Source organism: Protopterus annectens, chromosome 6.part0, assembly GCF_019279795.1.
Source record: "Protopterus annectens isolate FY-2018-M chromosome 6.part0, PAN1.0, whole genome shotgun sequence".
Lineage (NCBI taxonomy): Eukaryota > Metazoa > Chordata > Ceratodontiformes > Protopteridae > Protopterus > Protopterus annectens.
Window position 1 is genome coordinate 1,398,776,616 of NC_056737.1, and position 19,417 is coordinate 1,398,796,032.

Sequence of the window (19,417 nt, forward strand, 5' to 3'; positions counted from 1 at the left end):
AGTGTAGCTTCTATTTTGTATATTACTTATCTGGCTGCCGAGATCAGAATATTTTAGAATTAGTTCATCCAATCTGACTGTCACCAGTACTCTTAATTGTCCATTGTCTTGGTGTGCATTAGTGGGAGTCTGTCCCAGAAAATAAATTTGTATCCTTTCCCAGCATATCTAAGATTTTTTTTGTAGTATTCACTCAGAATTTTTGAATGTGACCAACATTTGGACTTCTACTTCATTGACTTACTGTGGTGTGAGGTTCTGTACTGTTCAGTAGCTGAAATAATTTGTCAGGCTTCATTCAGTTAGACTTGCAACAGTGCATGCCATACTTCATAACTTGCTTAGTCTGTTTTTTGCATCGTCCAGTAGCTGTTAATGGTGTGTTGATGAACACTTCTTAGTATCAGAATTGTTCAGTATTTGGTCTGATTTTAGTGTCAGTGTCCATCTGGGTCATCCTGGTTCACTTGTTTAATGTACAATAAACTAAGCATGTGTAGTGAATGCCTAAAATGAACCTAAGGATCACTGCTGCAGTAGTGAAAGCTTTATGTATGTTGCCATGCATATAACAGCTGTCCAGATTCCAAAGCTTTCAGGGAACCTTCCATATTAGGTTCATCGGTAGGTGCTAGGCTGTTTGGCCTTAGGGCCTATATAAGCCTAGCCAAACTGTACCCTGGCTTTTGCCACCCAAGAAATTTATTTTCCTTTGCCCCTGTCAAGCAGAGCCACAGAAGTGATCCCTGGGGTGAATTTCCCATCTCCCATCCAATCATCAAGATTTTTCTTGAGTGCTAATGAGGAGCTTTGTTTGATATAGATAGGTAGTTTGTTCCAGAGTAGGGGAAGTCTCTGGGGCAGGAATCTATCCCTCCAGCATGTTCTGTTTGTTGTGGTGACAAGGTTTAGGTCCCTAGAGCGTGTAGCTCGGAAGGATTGGGATTTCTTTAAGTGGAGCATGTCCAACAGCTCTGGGTTTGACATAGCTTTGTATGTTGGGCAGAGATCGCCTCTGAGTAGGTGATATGCGACAGAGTAAAGCTGGAGTTTTTTGAGACTGTCTGCGTAGGGCATCTGTTTGAGGCTGGTAATCCTCTTTGTGAGGTATTTCTGTGGCCTTTCCAGTTGTAGAGGTCTTGTGAGGTACATACCAAAAGGGGCGTTGTATTCTATAATGGGTCTGAGTGATGAGTAGAGGGGAACAATGACTTCTTTTTTTTTTTTTCCTGGATGAGAAACCTTTTGTGATGTGTGCCACGTAGGATTTCCTGACTACTGTGGCGATGTGATTATCAAAGGAGAGACTACTGTCCACTTGTGTCCGAAGGTCTCATCACACTTTTGGTGTTAAGTAGACTACCGCCTATGTGGTAGTTAATCTGTACAGAGTTCTTACCAAAAGGGATAACGCTACACTTTTGGCATTGAGCTTGAGGCCATGGCTTTGACACCAGGCATCTGTCTCGATGAGGCTTTTTTGTAGGATGCCCACATCGTTAGGAGTTTTGATTATGGCTCCTAGTTTGCAGTCATCTGCAAACATTGTTAGCCGAAGACCTTCTGTGTTAGCCTGTACTTCAGAGAAGTAGATACCAAACAGGAGTGGACCTAGGACTGAACCCTGTGGTACTCCACTTGTCACTGGACCTAGGACTGAACCCTGTGGTACTCCACTTGTCACTGGTCTGAAGTTGGATTTAGTCTGCTACTTTCCCAGTGTGGGTTCTGTCAATGAGCCAGTTAGCAACCCATCTTGTGACATAGGGATTTATACCTAGTTTAGTGAGCTTATCTATAATTCCAGAGTGGGGGATGTGTCAAAAGCCTTGGCGAGATCTAGATAGGCTGTGTGAACCACCTTACCCTCATCTATGGCTTTGGTGACTGCTTCAAAGAAGTCTATCAGGTTTAGGAGACATGATCTGCCTTTTACAAACCCGAACTGGGTAGGGTCCAGAGTTTGGAGATTACCAATGTCATTGTTTATAAGATTTCCTTCAAGGATGCATCTGCAGTCGTAACATATGGGTTGTCCTGCCTCAGGCAGCCCTTCGGTCGGCCGGATTCTAAAGTCTGGGTCTGGCCTCGGCTGATGTTGCACTTTCCCCGACGTCAGAGCGTCTGGGGTATAAAAGCATCAGCCAACGCCATTTTCCTCAGTCTTTCTTGCCGCGCGGTGCCCGAAGCAGAAGCTGTTCGCAAGTGCCGGTCGGTCAGATCCAGAGATTTCAGCTACCGAAGACCTCGAAAAAAGCTAAGTACCCCGTTGGGGACTCTTTCTTGCCTCAGCCGATGTCAGACAAAGTAAATAATTGTTTAACTTGTGGGAAACAAATACCTCATAAGGATTTCCATTCTTACTGCCTTCCTTGCTTAGGCCCAGACCACGATGTATCAGCTTGTTTAGCCTGTGCCGCCTCCAACCGATGGACTCTTAGACGTCTGTCGGAGTTTGCAGAGGAATTTTTTGGAGCCGCTTTTGCTTATAAAATGCCGTCTGAGCCTCCGACTTCGCATATGGTCAAAAAACGCGAGGAAAAGGGCCGACACTCGCGGCCCGCGGTTTCGGCTGAAACCACGGCTAGGCCTACCGCGAGTGTCTCTGTTTCGGCCAAAACAGAGTCCTCGGTGATTCCTATTACCGAAACCATACTTCCGACCACCGAGGCCAGAGAGGCCCCGACTGAGTCGGCTTCAGAACTCCCTACAGAAGCTAGTGTTCAGGAATTGTCCGACACCATACCTTTGGACATTTCTACCCCTGCACGTGGGGCAGCTAGGCCCCCAGCTTCTATGTCTATTAAGGTCTTCTCCAGGGCTAAAGCTGCAAAACTTTCAAAAGCTTTGCCTGCCAAATCTACATCCCAGAGGCCTTCCTCTAGTTCTCAGATCCTCAGCTTTGCTGAGGACCTTATCTCCTTAAGGGGTTCACAACCTCATCCAGACAGGGCCTCTCAACCTCCTCCATACAAAAGGCCCAGGACTGACCCCTCTGAACCTCACTCCTCAGATTACTCCACGGATGGATCTGATTTGTCAGACCACCAGGAAGGGGCCTACTCGCCTTACGAGGATTCAGATGCAGAGGAATCTATCCCTTCGGCCTCCCCTCCTGAAGAATTTTCCTTTGGGGAGACTTTACACTCCATGAGAGAGCACTTTCAATGGCAAGGTCAGGATTTCTCTGATTCTAGAAAAAGATTAAGGACCTTTTTGCATTTGCCTCAGCATAGGCCCTTAGCTATACCTCCTGTTCTAAATGTAATTGATGATGTGTACAATGATGTCAGTACAGCCCCTGATTCTCTTCTCCGGCCCCTGCCAAACCTGACAGATATTACAGGGTACCGGATTCTCATTTCCATCTGTATAAAGCCCATGCTGCAGACCCAGAAACTATTTCTCAGGGCCCTAAAGGGGTTGCAGCCGCTACTGCCAAAAATCCCCTACCCTCTGAAAGAGAGTCTAGAGCTTTAGAGAGATGGGGAAAAAAGGTTTATGCATCTGCTACTCTTTCTGCCAGGGCATTAAACTGTCAATTCCATATGATACAGTACCAAGAATTTTTGTTAGATCAACTGTATAAGAAACTTTCTTCTCCTGAACCCTTAGACCGTAAATCCCTTCAGGATTTGGTACATAACTCACAACAGGTTAGTAATCATTTTTTAAAATGTGGCTATGATGCACTGGAGGCTTCATTTAGATCAGCTATGACTGGGGCAGTTATTCGTAGACATGCCTGGCTGAAGGAGCAATCTTTGCCAGACCATGTCAAAGCTAAACTCCTCGATGCTCCAATGGAGAAACAACATTTATTTAGCACCCCCTGCACAGGAGATTCTAAAAAAGGTAGAAGAAAAAGCAAAATCTGTGCAAACAGTTAAAGATTTCCTGCAAGTTAAACCACCGAGGTTCAGCAGAAACTGGCCTACAAAGAATTGGTCCTTTCCAGACTCGTCCAGAGCACAGAGAGGCAGGAACAGGCGCCCTAGAGGCAGAGGTCAATCGAAGGGCCCCTACAGAGGCCGTCAGTGGCAGCCTGCCAACCAGAGAAGTAGTGCAACAGCTACAACTACAACCACTACTACAGGACAGACCCAATGACTTGACTCTGATTCTGCCTACCAGGGATCAACTGGAAGCACCCTTGGGCGGAAAGCTGGCTTTATTCTCAAAAAACTGGCATTGCATTACAAAGGATACATGGACATTGCAAATAATAGACAAAGGATACAGGTTTCACTTCCACACTTTGCCAAAAAGAAGCAGAATGCCAAACCTTCCACCAAACCAGAAGGCAGAAGCTTTCAGACAAATCAGCAAATTACTTCAGATGAAAGCTATAGAAAAGGTACCATGTACAGAACAAGGCCAAGAATTTTACTCCAGACTATTCCTTGTACCAAGAAAAGAAAACCAATGGAGGCCTATTCTCGACCTGTCCGCACTGAACACTTATCTCATTGTGCCAAAATTCAAAATGCTGACCCTACAGCAACAACTTCCCATGTTGGACTAGGAGTCTTGGCTGGTAACTCTAGATCTCAAGGAGGCATACCTGCACGTCCCTATCCGACCAGATTGCAGAAGACACCTCAGATTTCTTGCAGGATCAGAGCATTATCAATTCTCAGCATTGCCCTTTGGCTTATCTACTGCACCCAGAGTATTCACGAAATGCCTGGCATCAGTAATTGCACATTGCAGACTTCAGGGAATTCAAATTTATCCATACCTGGACGACTGCCTAATACAAGCGGACAACAAGAAAAAATTGTTAAAGGACTTGGCCTGCTACAGACCTTGGGATACACAGTCAACATCCAAAAGTCAAGACTAGTACCATCCCAAAGGATGACCTTTTTGGGTGCGGATCTGGACACAATCACCCAGATGGCTTTTCTCACAGAAGAAAAACAAAAACGACTTCCAGATTACTTCATGATTCTGACAAGACAAACTCAGCTTACTGCAAGGAAAGTCCTGCAGGCCCTGGGTTACATGGCATCTTGCATAATTTTAATTCCACATGCCAGGCTGCATATGAGGAAATTACAATGGTACCTAAGGAGTGTATGGTCTCAACACAGTCACAGTCTAGAAACCATGATATCAATCATTCCATGCCTTCAAAAGGAATTCCTGTGGTGGGCTCAGGCCTGCCAGTCCAACAGAGGGTTGCCTTTCAACAAACCGAAAACAAGGCAGACCATCACCACGGACGCATGGATGCTGCATCCAGACATCTTCAAACTCATAACAAAGACATGGGGAATGCCGGAGATAGATCTGTTCGCCTCCCCACTCAACCACCAACTGAAGACATTCTGTTCAAGGACATACCACCCACAAGCTTGGAGGGTGGACTCTCTTTCTTTCAGCTGGAATGCCCTAACAGTATATGCCTTTCCACCTCTCCCATTGATGCACAAGGTCCTACTGAAGATCAGGGAGGAACAGCCAAAAGTGATACTAATAGCTCCGGACTGGCCAAGACAACACTGGTACCCACTATTGAGAAGCATGTCTCAGGCAAATTCATGGCCTCTTCCCCTATGGCCTCTTCTAACGCAGAACAATTTCAAGACCCTGCATCCCAACTTGAAAGCATTGCAGCTAACTGCCTGGAAAATTCCTTAAGTCCCAACCAAGCTGTTTTATCTCAGAGGGTGAAAGACATTATCCTAGAGGCTCGCAGACCTTCCACAAGGAAGACATACTCAGCTAAATGGAAGAGATTTCTCATTTGGAGCACATCAAAGGGCACAGATGTCACAGTGGCAAACCTAGCACACATCCTAGAATACTTAGCAGAATTGTTCCACAATGGCCTGTCTTATTCTTCCATTAGGATTCATGCTTCAGCAATTTCAGCAGAATACAATATGGATCCACCTATCTTCTCACACCCTCTTCTCAGGCAATTTTTGAGAGGGATCAGAAATGTTAAACCTCCAAGAAGACCCCCTCTACCTGCATGGGATCTCAATTTTGTGCTGGAAAAACTGACACTACCTCCTTTTAAACCAGCAGCATCAACAGACCTACAGTTTTTATCTTGGAAAACTGCATTCCTTCTGGCAATCACTTCAGCAAGAAGAGTATCTGAGTTACAAGCATTAATGGCAGTGCAGCCTTTCCTTATTTTCCACCAGGATAGTGTGTCACTAAGAACCAATCCTACTTTCATGTCAAAGGTGGTATCTAGGGTATCCTTGAACCAAGCTATTCACTTGCCTATGTTCTTCCCTAACCCACAGAACAAAGGGGAAAAACTTTTGCACACCCTGGATATACACAGACAACTACGCTACTATTTGGACAGAACGAAAACTAGCAGAAAAACTGACTAACTTTTTGTGGCATATGCAGCTGGGGTGCAAGGAAGAGCAATTTCCAAACAGACAATTTCAAAATGGATAGGAAATTGCATTCGCTTTTGTTATTCCTTTCATGGAAAGACAGTTCCTGAAAATATCAGGCCTCACTCCACAAGGGCCACAGCCACCACTACAGCCTTCCTTCGGGGGGTGGCTACCAAGGACATTTTAGAAGCTGCTACTTGGAGCTCCGTGCATACATTTGCCAAGCATTGCAATCTACCTTTATACTCCAGATCCCGAGCAGGATTTGCAACTGCAGTGCTGCAGGGGATCTTAACTTACACCATCTTTCTCTTAGTACCTCCTCCCCCAGATTGGCTATGGTATACTACCCATATGTTATGACTGCAGATGCATCCTTGAAGGACATAGTACAGTTTTGTACCTACCATAAATGTAGATGTCCGATAGGTATGCATCTGCAGTCAGGATTACCCACTCTCCTTCTCCTCTGTGGTATTCCTATGGTACTTACCCCTCTTTCAGCTAGCTGGGGGAATCTGTTATGGTGTATTTGTTTGTTTATACATGTATATAATTTGCAAATGTTTGGAACTTTTTAGCATTTATCCAAATTTAGCCTTCCTAGAGGGCACCTGGCATCTGGGGCAAGAAAAACTGAGGAAAATGGCGTCGGCTGATGCTTTTATACCCCAGACGCTCTGACGTCGGGGAAAGTGCGACATCAGCAGAGGCCAGACCCAGACTTTGGAATCCGGCCGAAGGGCTGCCTGAGGCAGGACAAACCCATATGTTATGACTGCAGATGCATACCTATCAGACATCTACATTTATGGTAGGTACAAAACTGTACTTTCTATGATACATTCCATAGCCTTGCAGACCAGGCTCGTCAGGCTAATGGGGAGGTAGTTCCCAGGGTCTGTGGTGGCTCCCCCTTTGTGGAGTGGGATAACCGTTGCTGTGTGCCATTCAGTGGGCGCAAAGCCTGAGGTGAGGCTATGATTGAACATGATACTTACGTGGGGTGCCAGTTCGTTCTGTAGTTCATGTAGAACGCAGCCTGGGATGTTGTCAGGTCCCATGGATGCTGTGTTCTTGGCTTTGGAGAGTGATTTTTTTTTTACCTGTGAAGCCGTGATTTCAGGAACTTTGCATTCTTCCGTTATAGAGATGGACCCTTTAGGGGACAAAAGAGGGTAAAGTTAGCAATGAACCTATCTGCCAGGATGTTGGCAATATCAGTTGGTTCTGTATATTTAGTGCCATTGTGCTGCAACTCAGAGCAGATCGGAGTGTTGCCATTGAGATTCTTGACATAGCTATATAATGCTTTGTGGTTGGCTTTATAATCAGTGGTGATTTTTTTCGTAACTAGCTTTGGAGGATTTTGAGGGATCTCAGCTACTTATAAAGTACAATTGTGTAGGATTCAGCAGTTGTATCTCTATTGTCAGTCAGCATGGGTGTCGTGAAGTATGCCACTTCTGTCTTAAGAAGTGTTAAGTTGCCTTTGGAGAAATGTTTTATGGTGGTTTCCCTAATGGGGGTGGGATGTGGATGTCTAGGGTGATTTGCTTGTGGTCGGATCTGACCAACAAGAAATTGACCTCTGGTGTGGATCACTGGTTGCCCATGTTGGTAATGACCAGGTCTAGGATATTGCTGCCCTTGGTGGGGGTGTGGATAAGTTGATCCAAGGCGTTGGAATTTATGAATTCCAAAAAATGTTGAGCACAAGAATTGGTACACGAGTAGTTTTCCCAGTTAGTGGTGGGGTAGTTGAAATCGCCCATTATTAGGGTTGTATCCTAATATTTTTCAGTGTATCAAGAAATGAGTGGGAATCCTGGGGCATGGTGGGGGAATCTGTAGCAAGCTATAATTTGGATTGCGGTCTTGCCCAGAGTTAGTTGCACTTGGATAATCTCGGATGTATTATGTTAAGCAACTAGCCTGGAGGTGTGGATATCTTTAATGAATATGGACACGCTTCTGCCTTTAGTGCTTCAGTCCAGGTTAGGTGGCCGAAAGGTGTGGTATAAATTATAGCCTGGTAATGCAGGGGTGCTCTCTGAAGGCTTGAACCAGGTCTCTGTCACTGCACAGATGTCTGTGTTCTCCATTTTAAGGAGTGCCTCGAGTGAGTGCATTTTGAGGTTTAGACTTCTAGCATTAAGTAGCATTACCCTCAGATTTTGCTTGTTTGTACCTGTTACAGTGGTGAATTTATCGTTTGAATCTTGCCTAAAAGGCACTATAGGGGTGGCAAGAGCCTTAGCCTGTATCTGGAATCCCAAGGGCGACTGCAGGCCATCTCTGGCAAAGCATCGTGGTTTGTCGATCATGTCATCCCAGGCAGACAGATACTGGATCCCCTTAGAATAACACCAGAAGCTTAGCCAATTGCTGAAGTCGGTCATTTTGTCCTTGTACTGTGGTATCATTCTGGATGATGGCAGGATGCTACTCAGGGCTAGGGTCATACCTGCCTGGGCTACAAGATCGGACAACTCCATGTCTCTCCATGTAGTACAGGGAGGTATGTCTCGGGTCATTCACACCAACATGGACGATGACCGCCATATTTGTACTTGTTGTGGAGTGACCTGAGTGCATGTGTTAAGTGGTGGATCCTAGCACCTGACAGGCAGCTAACAGTAACTTTCTTCTTGTTTAGCCTGGTAAGTGGAACATCAGTGTGCCTGACTATATAGTCACCTATGACTAGAATGTTGAGTACGTTATGCCTTATGGGCTGTGGTTGAGTGGCACACTGAGTTTGTGGGCTGTGTCATTTGGGTTGTGTTGGGGGGTGGAGGTTGCTGTTGCTTGGGTAGATTTATTTTGAGAGCCTCCGTGAATGTGTTTTGTGTTTCTGTGTGTGTTTTGTTGGTATAGGTTTTGAGGGACTATGTGTGGTGCAAGTGTTTACCTTCTCCTCTCGACTGTCTGGTCCAGTCTTGGGTGAAGAGAACTTTGCTTCCAGTTTGCAAACCATTAGCTTGTGCTGAGCTGGCTAAAAGTCAGGTTTGGGTGCCATGCCCTTCATTGCTTTCCTGCCTCTGAAAAGAACACTGCTGTGCAGACTTTTGAGGATTGGTCAGCTAAAGCTGATATTCATCATATCTACAACCTCAGTGGCATTTTAGATCATCTTTAAAGGTAACCCAGTACTGGCCAGCTTTCAAACGCTGAGACTCTCATCCTTTTTTCCTGTAACAGCTGATTGAGCAAATCCAGAGTAGGAAGCCTTCAGCTGTCACAGGAAGTGGGTTCAGTCTTTCTGCCTTCCAAAGAAGGTTGTCGTCTTGACTCTTCACAGATTCCAGTACTGACTTTTCTGGCTTACTGCTTAGATAAGTCCCATTTAGGGGACCCCCTTCCTGTCATTTTATTACCAGACCTATAAATTGTTTGTTTAAAAGATGTATAGTTTTCTGTAAGTGTGTACAGCAATTTCTGTGTGAATTTCTGCTGGTAACAATGTTTGGCTCTTATTCTTTTGATAAATTCTTGTTTTTACTGTTTGAGGAAACTTTCACTTTCAGAAATGCAATGTGTGTGTGCTGTTTTACTAGGGACTGTGTTGTGCGGTCAGAACAAATTAATTGCATCCGTCTTTACTGTTCTGCTTCATTTTTATCTTTTGTCAGGGAAATTTTGCAGAACTTGGATTTTTTTAAGCATTTGTACATTTAATGTATGAAAGTGCTGTGCATTAACATTGCAGTACAGTTTTACTTTTAATGTACTGTGGAGATTTTATTCTGTGACATGGACATAGTTTAAACTACTATTAAATGTTTTTGACAGTTTTAGGTGGCTTAAAGTGTGTGGAGCTAATTAACACTGGTTTCCCACATTGTTTGCTTTGGTGTTTGGACTTTGTGTATCGGAAATTCATTAACTTATGTCAGTTGTATAATAATTCTTAACACTTTCTGTGGTAATGCAGTTTGGTAGAATTTAGTTTTATGGAGGTAAACTTTCTAGTAATGAGTATAAGTGCTTCTTGTGATGTTATCCAGTACTATCAGCTTATTATTCTGGCTGATGTTCTCCCCCTGATTTAATGGATCATAACTTTGGTACCCTCCCAATCAAGTCTGATTGCACCTAAAAGGGAGAAAAGTCTTGACTACACTGTCTTGAAAAAAAAAATACTGGGAAAGCAAATAAGCCAAGCACAATTTAAAAGCATTTTTTAACAAATTGAACTCTTGTCAGCATTAAATTTTCGTCCTCTTCATTACAAGTAAGGGAATGAACCAGTGGTGCTGGCTGCATTAAGCAATAATTGCCAGTCAAGCTCTCTAGTTTCAAGAAAAGCCAGTTACTTCCCCTGGAAAACGCACAACCTTTTCAGCTTTAAAAACAAAATCACCACAAGTCTTTCCTTGGTAATGTAGAGCACTGGTGTTCTCACCTTTAGAATTTGTGTAGGTGTGTTGGTATTTTAATGCACTTAATGTTCTTTCTTGGTGACGTACATTGGACATGACATGCAGAGGGCTGCATACACCACACTTAGTACAACAGTTAAAGGATCCATTTGGGGAATTAACACTGTAGTAGTTGTCAACAGGTAATGCTAACAGCTTAAAGTGTGTATTACAAGCAGTTGGCACACTTCACTGCCATCACCTTTGGAGAACTTTTTTTCTCTCCCATTTTTGTAAGTGAAACTTGGACTGACCCCAGTTCTCCCTTGCAAGTCAGAACTAAATGCACAATTCCATATGTTCTTCGTGTTTCACTGTTGCAGTCATTACATTTGGGTAATCTGCTGGCAGGTTGCCCTGAGTCGGCCTGATTAACAAAGTCTTGGGTCCTGTGTCAGTTGCTGTCCCTTCTTCCATGACGTCAGGTCGTCGGGTGTAAAACATGCAGCCGAGTCCATTACATTAGTCTGTCTTGCTGTGTGGTGCCCGAAGCAGAAGCAGTTCTCAAGTGCCGGTCGGCCGACTCCTGAAACTTTCATTTTCGAGTTTCCGAACCGAAGTCTTCAATTTAAAGCTAAGTACCCCATTGGGGAAACTTTCTTGCTCTTTACCGATGTCAGTAAAAGTTAATAATTGCATTACTTGTGGAAAGCAAATACCTCAAAGATTTTAATTCGTACTGTATTCCTTGCCTAGGCCCTGATCACGACATACCTTACTGTCGGTTTTGTGCTTTATTTGATCAGTGCACTATCTGTCTTCGTTATATTTTTGCTTCTCATTATTTCCGTTCTCGGATTAATTATCCAGAAATGTCTATTAGCCATACGACTACCGGGATTCCGAAAAAAACACAAGGATAAAGACAGGCCATCGTGGTCCAAAACTGCCGACGACGCTTCTCTTAAGACAGTCGCCAGTTTGCCGGTACTCAGTGAGGCACTTTTGCAGCCCCTGATGCCCGCTACTTCTGATTCGCAGGCCTCTACTGAGACCCATTCGGAGTCCGGTATGCCGCAAGATACTTCAGCTATGGAACCCGCGGATGTCTCTTACCTTGGATGGGTCCGGAGCCGCTGTGCAGGCACCGGCTTCTGAGGGTACATTCAGGCCTACAGACTTGCATATTAAAATGACACCACCTTAATTAAGGTCTAAATCTCGATCCATGTCTAAAAAATTGACGCCCAGGCCACATGCTCAGGCCCCAATGCCTAAAAAACAAATGATAAAAATGGCTAAAGTTGTAATCAGTGGTAATCAAACCCCCCCCCCCCCCCGAGGCCTAGGGCCGAACTTGCTTATGAATCTTCTGATCAGGATTCTATTTCTTCTGACTCTTTTTTGGTAACCTGGATTTGTCCATACCTACTTAGGTTTCTGATGCAGATGATTCCATTTCCATTTCCTCTGCTTCCCCTCCTGAGGATTTTTCTTTTGGGAAAACTTTACATACTTTATGGGAGCATTTTCACTGGGAAAGCCAGGAATTCTCTGATTCAAAAAGAGGTTTAGGGATTTTCTTCTACCTCAGCATAGGCCTTTGGTTATACCTGCTGTACTGGACATTGGTGGTTTTTTCGGAATCCAGTTTGGCCCCTGATTCCCTGCCTCCTGCTCCTAGAAAACCTGATGTATTACAGGGTTCCTGAGTCCCACATGTTCCTTTTCAAAATCCTGCTGCATATCCAGACACTATTTCTCAGGGGCCCAAGGGCATTAAGGCTTCTACTGCTAAAAATCCTATCCCCTCTGATAGAGACTCCAGGGCGCTGGATAGATGGGGTAAAAAGGTTTATACTTCTGCAACCTTGGTAGTCAGAGCTTTAAACTGCCAATTTCATATGTTACAATATCAGCAACATGTTATTGGACTGCTTAAACAGAAAATTGTCGATTTCCTGACTGTGTGGAAAATAAAGAATCTGAAGTAGGAACTTCATTTGTCAGCAACCTTTGGGATACGGATCCGATCTGGCAACTTTTACCACAGCATAGATCCTAGCTCCTCCCTTTACCCATAATCCCCTGCCAACCCTAACTGACCCCAGATCTAGTTTGCCGCGCTTCAAGCCAACAAGCTGGATTTTGAGCTCCTGGCAATTCGGAGGTTTTTTGTGAGAAAAATCTTGGAATTTTTGTACTTTCTTGTGTGAGTTTGGTTAGGTTCCCTCTTAAATATCTATTTTTTGTTGTAAATTTTTTCCTCCCTACCATCGCTGGTCCGTAGTGTGTGTGTGTGTGTGTGTGTGTGTGTGTGTGTGTGTGTGTGTGTGTGTGTGTGTGTGTGTGTGTGTGTGTGTGTGTGTGTGTGTGTGTGTGTGTGTGTGTGTGTGTGTGTGTGTGTGTGTGTGGTTTGTTAGGGGCCTAGTGAGTGTGTTTTCCGTTTAACATGTCGGAGGCCCCTAAAGCCATCTTTTCAAAATGTACCGAGTGTGGCCATAAGCTCTCACCGGCGGATGGCCACACCCGGTGCGTTAGGTGCCTTGGGGTTGAACACCTTTCCTCTGGATGCACTATTTGTGCAGCGTTCAACCCCAGGGCACTTAAGGACTGGAGATCAAAGCTGATTCTGGCGGGCCTTTTGCCCCGGACTCTGCTCCGACCTCCGGTTCTTCGGTGGCAGCTACCCAGTCCTTGGTAGCAGCCACCCCTGCCTCACTTCCTCCGGTCGGGACTCAACCTCCCATTTTGGCTCCGGAGGAGAGGGAGGCCGTAAAAACCAAAAGGAAGGAGAAGCACCATAAGCGGCGGGCCGAGGACTCTTCCTCGGCCCCGCCCGCCAAGCGGGCTTCTCCATCCAGAGTTTCTGGATCGCCGCCTCCTCTGCTCCAGTCCTCTTGTTTTTCACCGGGACTTGGGGAGAAGGCAACCCGGTCCCCGTCGAGGTCATCGAGGCGTCACTGTCTGCCTCGATGGCCTCGTTGAGGTCTACATTTAGTATGTCAGATGCAGACCTGGAACGGATGATGAGGTTCATCCAAGCCCAGCTGCAGATGGGAGTGCTCTTGCCTCCCCCACCTCCGGGGGGGAGCTCAACCCCATTTTTTGCCCCAATCACTCCTTCTCCGTCCCGCTTCCCGGGTTCTGAGCACTCTGAGCCGAGCTGCATTGGATCCGGGGGTGTGTCTGAGCCGACAGTACTAGTTACTTCGGCTCCGACTGGTCCCTCGAGTTTGTCGGAACTGACCCCTCTGAGCCATGGGCGGAGCTTGGGATCCAAGGGACTATGTGACTTTGGCTCCGTCCCGGTCGGAGCACACGGGTCCTTCGGATCAGAGAGTCTCCGCCCCGGATCCTTTCCCCGCTTTGGATCCGAGTGGGAGCAGACTCTCGGAACCTATTGAGAGTAGCTCCCCCTCTGCTTTCGCTGTGGCGGAGAGGGCTCTGTTGAATGTATCCGGACCCCCGGTCCTGGCTTCGGCTCCTCCCTGCACTCCCTCTCAGCTGGTCCGGGCTCCCATCACCCGGCCTTCGGGACAGCCTGCTTCAACGTCTCTGGGTGTTCCTGTGGAACGTGATATTGCTGGTGAGTCTTCCTCTGACAGCCCCCCCGAAGAGGTCCCTCAAAGCCAAGTGTAAGAGGAGGCACATGGACTCCCCTGAGTCCCTTACCGAGGATACAGACTTAGATGAAGGGGAAGGCTCCCCAAGGTCACCCCCCCCGAGGATGTCTCCTTTGGAGACATCATGGAAATGCTCAGGATTAGGGGGGGTGGTCTGCCCCCAAGGCTTCCTCCGATGAGTCCATATTTCTAGAGGCATTCGAAGCAGGGCCATCTACCTCTTGGGTGTCCCCTCCCCCCGACCCCCTGGTGGACCTTATTTCCACCAGGGCTTGGAAGGAGCCGGACACTGTGGAGCCAATCCCCAAGCGCCCGGATAGGATCCTGAGTCCCCCTGCTGAGAGAACCCACTGGAGCAGAGGTCCACCTGTGGATGCCATGTTGGTGGCGGCGGCCACCAAGAGAGAGCTGGCTCAGGAGAGCTCTGTGGTCCACCCGCCGAGTAAGGACTCTCTAGCGATGGACCGCCTGGGGAAGCGGGTCTTTAGATGTCCTTCAAGGATGCATCTGCAGTCCTAACAAATGGGTTGTCCTGTCGTCAGGCAGCCCTTCGGTCGGCCGGATTCCAAAGTCTGGGTCTGGCCTCTGCTGGTGTCGCACTTCACCCGACGTCATCTCTGCTGGTCTTCGGGTATAAAGGCATCAGCCGACGCCATTTTCCTCTGTCTTTCTTGCCACGTGGCGCCCGAAGCAGAAGCTGTTCGCGAGTGCCGGTCGGTCAGATCCAGAGATTACTACTACCGAATACTACTTCGAAGACTTCTAAAAAGCTAAGTACCCCGTTGGGGACTCTTTCTTGCCTCAGCCGATGTCAGAAAAAGTGAATAACTGTTTAACTTGTGGGAAACAAATACCTCATAAAGATTTCCACTCTTACTGCTTACCTTGTTTAGGCCCAGACCACGACGTAGCAGCCTGTTTAGCCTAGGCGTCGGTCGGAGTTTGCTGAACAGTTTTTCGGCTCAGATTTTGCGTACATTATGCCGTCGGATCCTCCGACTTCTCAAATTAAAACGCAAAGAAAAGACCAACACTCGTGGTCAGCGGTTTCGGCGAAACCACGGTTAAGCAAACCGAGTGTCTCGGTTTCGGCCCAATGCCACCAAACGGGTCAAGTTTCAGCCGAATCCATGACTACTACCGAGGCTCCTGCTACCCTAGTTGAATCTGCCTCTGAAGTTTTGCCTATTAATGTGGTTCCTCTAGAATTATCGGACACCATCCCTTTGGATGTCTCTACCCCAGCACGTGGTGCTGCTAGGCCTCCTGCAACCATGTCTATAAAGGCCTTTGCCAGGGCTAAAGCAGCCAAATCTGTTAAATCTGTGCCTGTTAAGCCCCCCTCACACAGGCCCAGTTCCAGTTCTCAAATGCTTACTCTGGCAGAGGATCTCATCTCTTTAATAAGGGGATCCCAATCTCACCCAGACAGGGCCTCTCAGCCTCCAGAAAAGAGACCTAGAGCAGAGCCCCCTGAGCCAGTGTCCTCAGATGATTCTTCTGATGATTCAGACAATACAGACCATCCAGAGGCTCCTTTTTCTACTTATGAAGATTCCGATGCTGAAGAATCTATTCCTTCTGCCTCTCCACCAGAGGAATTTTTCTTTGGGGAAACCTTACATGCCATGAGAGAGCAATTCCAGTGGCAGGGACAAGATTTCTCTGATTCAAGAAAAAGGCTTAGGACCTTTCTACATTTACCGCAACATAGGCCCTTAGCTATACCTCCAGTTCTTCCTGTTGTGGATGATGCATTTAATGATGTTTGCACTGCTCCTGATACTTTACCTCCAGCCCCTGCCAAGCCCGATAGGTTTTACAGGGTACCGGACACCCATCACCACCTATACAAGGCTCCCCTTGCAGATCCTGAGACTATCTCCCAGGGGCCTAAGGCAGTAGCTTGGAGCTCAGCAAAACCCTCTCCCTTCTGAAAGGGAATCCAGGTCCTTAGAGATGGGGTAAAAAGTTTACACCTCTGCTACTCTCTCAGCTAGAGCTTTGAACTGTCAGTTTCATATGATCCAATACCAAGAGTTTATGCTTGATCAGTTAACTAAGAAACTGTCCTCTGATTCCTTAGATAAGAAATATGTTTTAGAAATGGTGAATAACATTCAGCAGGTTAGTAACCATTCTTTAAAATGTGGCTATGATGCACTGGAGGCTTCATTTAGATCAGCCATGACTGGCACAGTTATAAGAAGGCATGCATGGTTGAAAGAACAGGTCTTGCCGGATCATGTTAAAGCAAAGCTATTAGATGCTCCTATGGATAAGGTCAGTCTATTTGGTTCTCCTGCCCAGCAAGTAATGAAGAAAATGGAAGAGAAGGCAAAATCTGTACAAACAGTTAGATTTCTTACAGGTTCAGCCCCCAAGGTTTAGCAGGAACTGGCCTTCCAAAAACTGGTCCTTTCCAGACTCCTCTAAATCTCAGAGAGGCAGGAATAGACGTTCCAGAGGCAGAAATCAATCCAGAGGAGGTGCCTACAGAGGACGCCAGTGGCAAGGCAATAACCAACGAGGCACAGACACAACCACTGCCACTGCAACAGGACAATCACAGTGACTTGGCTCTGACACCGCCTACCAGGGAACAAATAGCAGCACCCTTAGGCGGAAAGTTAGCCTTATTTTCAAAAAATTGGCACTATATCACAAGAGACAAGTGGATTTTGCAAACTATAGACCAAGGCTACAGGTTTCATTTCCACACCTTACCAGTAAAAAGAGGAATGCCAAACCTACCTCCAAATCAAAAACAGAAGCTCTAAAACAGATAGCTCAATTAACAAAGATGAGAGCTGTGGAAAGGGTACCACCTACAGAACAGGGCAAAGGATTCTACTCCAGACTCTTCCTAGTACCAAGAAAAGAAAAGTTGGAGACCTATTCTCGACCTGTCCGCTTTAAACACATTCATCATTGTTCCAAAATTCAAAATGCTGACCCTACAGCAACTTCTTCCCATGCTGGGCAAGGAGTCTTGGCTGGTAACTCTAGATCTCAAGGAGGCATACCTGCACGTCCCCATACGACCAAATTGCAGAAGATACCTCAGATTTCTTGCAGGATCAGAGCATTATCAATTCTCAGCATTGCCCTTTGGCTTATCTACTGCCCAGAGTATTCACAAAATGCCTGGCATCAGTAATCGCTCATTGCAGGCTACAGGGAATCCAAATTTATCCATACCTGGACGACTGCCTGATACAAGCGGACAACAAAAGCAAGCTGACAAAAGACTTACAAAGAGTCATTTGCTTACTACAAGCCCTGGGATACACAGTCAATTTAAAAAAAGTCAAGACTGATACCATCCTAAACAAGAACATTCTTGGGTGCAGAATTGGACACAGTAAAACAGATGGCATTCCTAATAGCAGAAAACAAGAACAACTCCTCTACTTCTTGGCATTAACAAAGCAGAACAAACTAACAGCAAGGGAAGTACTGCAGGCCTTGGGCTTCATGGCATCATGCATAATCCTGGTCCCCATGCCAGACTGCATATGAGAAAGCTACAGTGGTACCTAAAGAATTTATGGTCTCAACACAGGCACAGCTTAGAAACGAAATACCACTAATCCCATGCCTGAAACAAAAGTTCCTATGGTGGGCTCAAGCATGCCAGTCAAACCCAGGCTTGCCCTTCCACAACTTTCAAGCAAGCCAAACCATCACAACGGACGCCTCAGACCTAGGTTGGGGGGCACACATGCTGGACAAATGCATACAAGGATTATGGACTCCAGACCAGCTGCACCTGCACATAAATCAAAAAGAAATGCTGGCAGTAAAACTAGCAATCCAGAATTTCAGACCATTCCTCAAAGAAGGCCATTTAATGATAAGGACAGACAACACCACAGTCATGTGGTACATCAACAAACAGGGAGGCACTCATTCATATACCCCCTATGCCGAATGACTCTGGACCTATGGAATATGGCTCTGAGCTACAACATCCAGTTACAGGCAATATTTGTACCGGGAAAAGAAAACATCCTAGCAGACATGTTGAGCAGAACTACCTCGGATGCTCACGAATGGATGCTACACCCGGACATCTTCAAGGCCATCACAAAGAAATGGGGAATGCCACAAATAGACCTATTCGCATCCCCACTCAGTCACCAGCTCAAGAAATTCTGCACAAGGACATACCACCCACTTGCATGGAAGGTGGACTCTCTATCCTTCAGTTGGAAAGTCCTGACAGCATATGCATTTCCACCTCTTCCTTTGATGCACAAGGTACTACTGAAAATCAAAGAGGAACGTCCAAGGATAATTCTGATAGCTCCAAATTGGCCAAGACAACACTGGTATCCATTGCTGAGGAGCATGTCTCTGGGGAGAACGTGGACACTACCCCTGATGCCTTTGATGTTAACTCAGAACGACTACATCATCATGCATCCAAACCTAAAAACTCTGCAACTGACTGCCTGGAACATTACATAACAGCAACTAACCCAGATTTATCCCAAAGGGTTAAAGACATTATCCTTGAGGCCGCAGACCTTCAACAAGAAGGAACTATGCAGGAAAATGGAAAAGGTTTGTCATTTGGAGTACTGAAAGAGGAAAAGATGTCAAAGATAGATATTGCTAACATCCTGGAGTACTTGGCAGAGCTTCTCCATACAGGCCTGTCCTATTCCTCCATCAAGATACATGCATCAGCTATTTCTGCAGAATACAGCTTGATCCCCTGTCTTCTCACATCCTCTACTCAGGCAGTTCCTCAGAGGAATCAAGAATGTAAAACCTCCTAGGAAACCACCATTACCAGCATGGGACTTGAACTTTGTGCTAGAAAAATTGACACTCCCTCCATTTGAACCAGCAGCAACAGCAGATCTTCAACACCTATCCTGGAAAACTGCTTTCCTACTGGCAATTACTTCAGCAAGTAGGGTTTCGGAACTACAGGCCTTAATGGCAGTACAACCCTTCTTAATCTTCCATCAAGATAGTGTCCATGAGAACTAATCCTACATTTATGCCTAAGGTGGTATCCAGAGTGTCTCTAAACCAGGCAATC

General features: G+C 46.0%; 1 protein-coding gene across 4 annotated transcripts in view; it reads left to right on the top strand.

Moving 5' to 3' along the window:
• Positions 1-19,417, top strand: part of CCNT2 (cyclin T2) — a 701,155-nt gene that overhangs the window by 112,000 nt on the left and 569,738 nt on the right. The gene's annotated exons all lie outside the window — the stretch shown is intronic.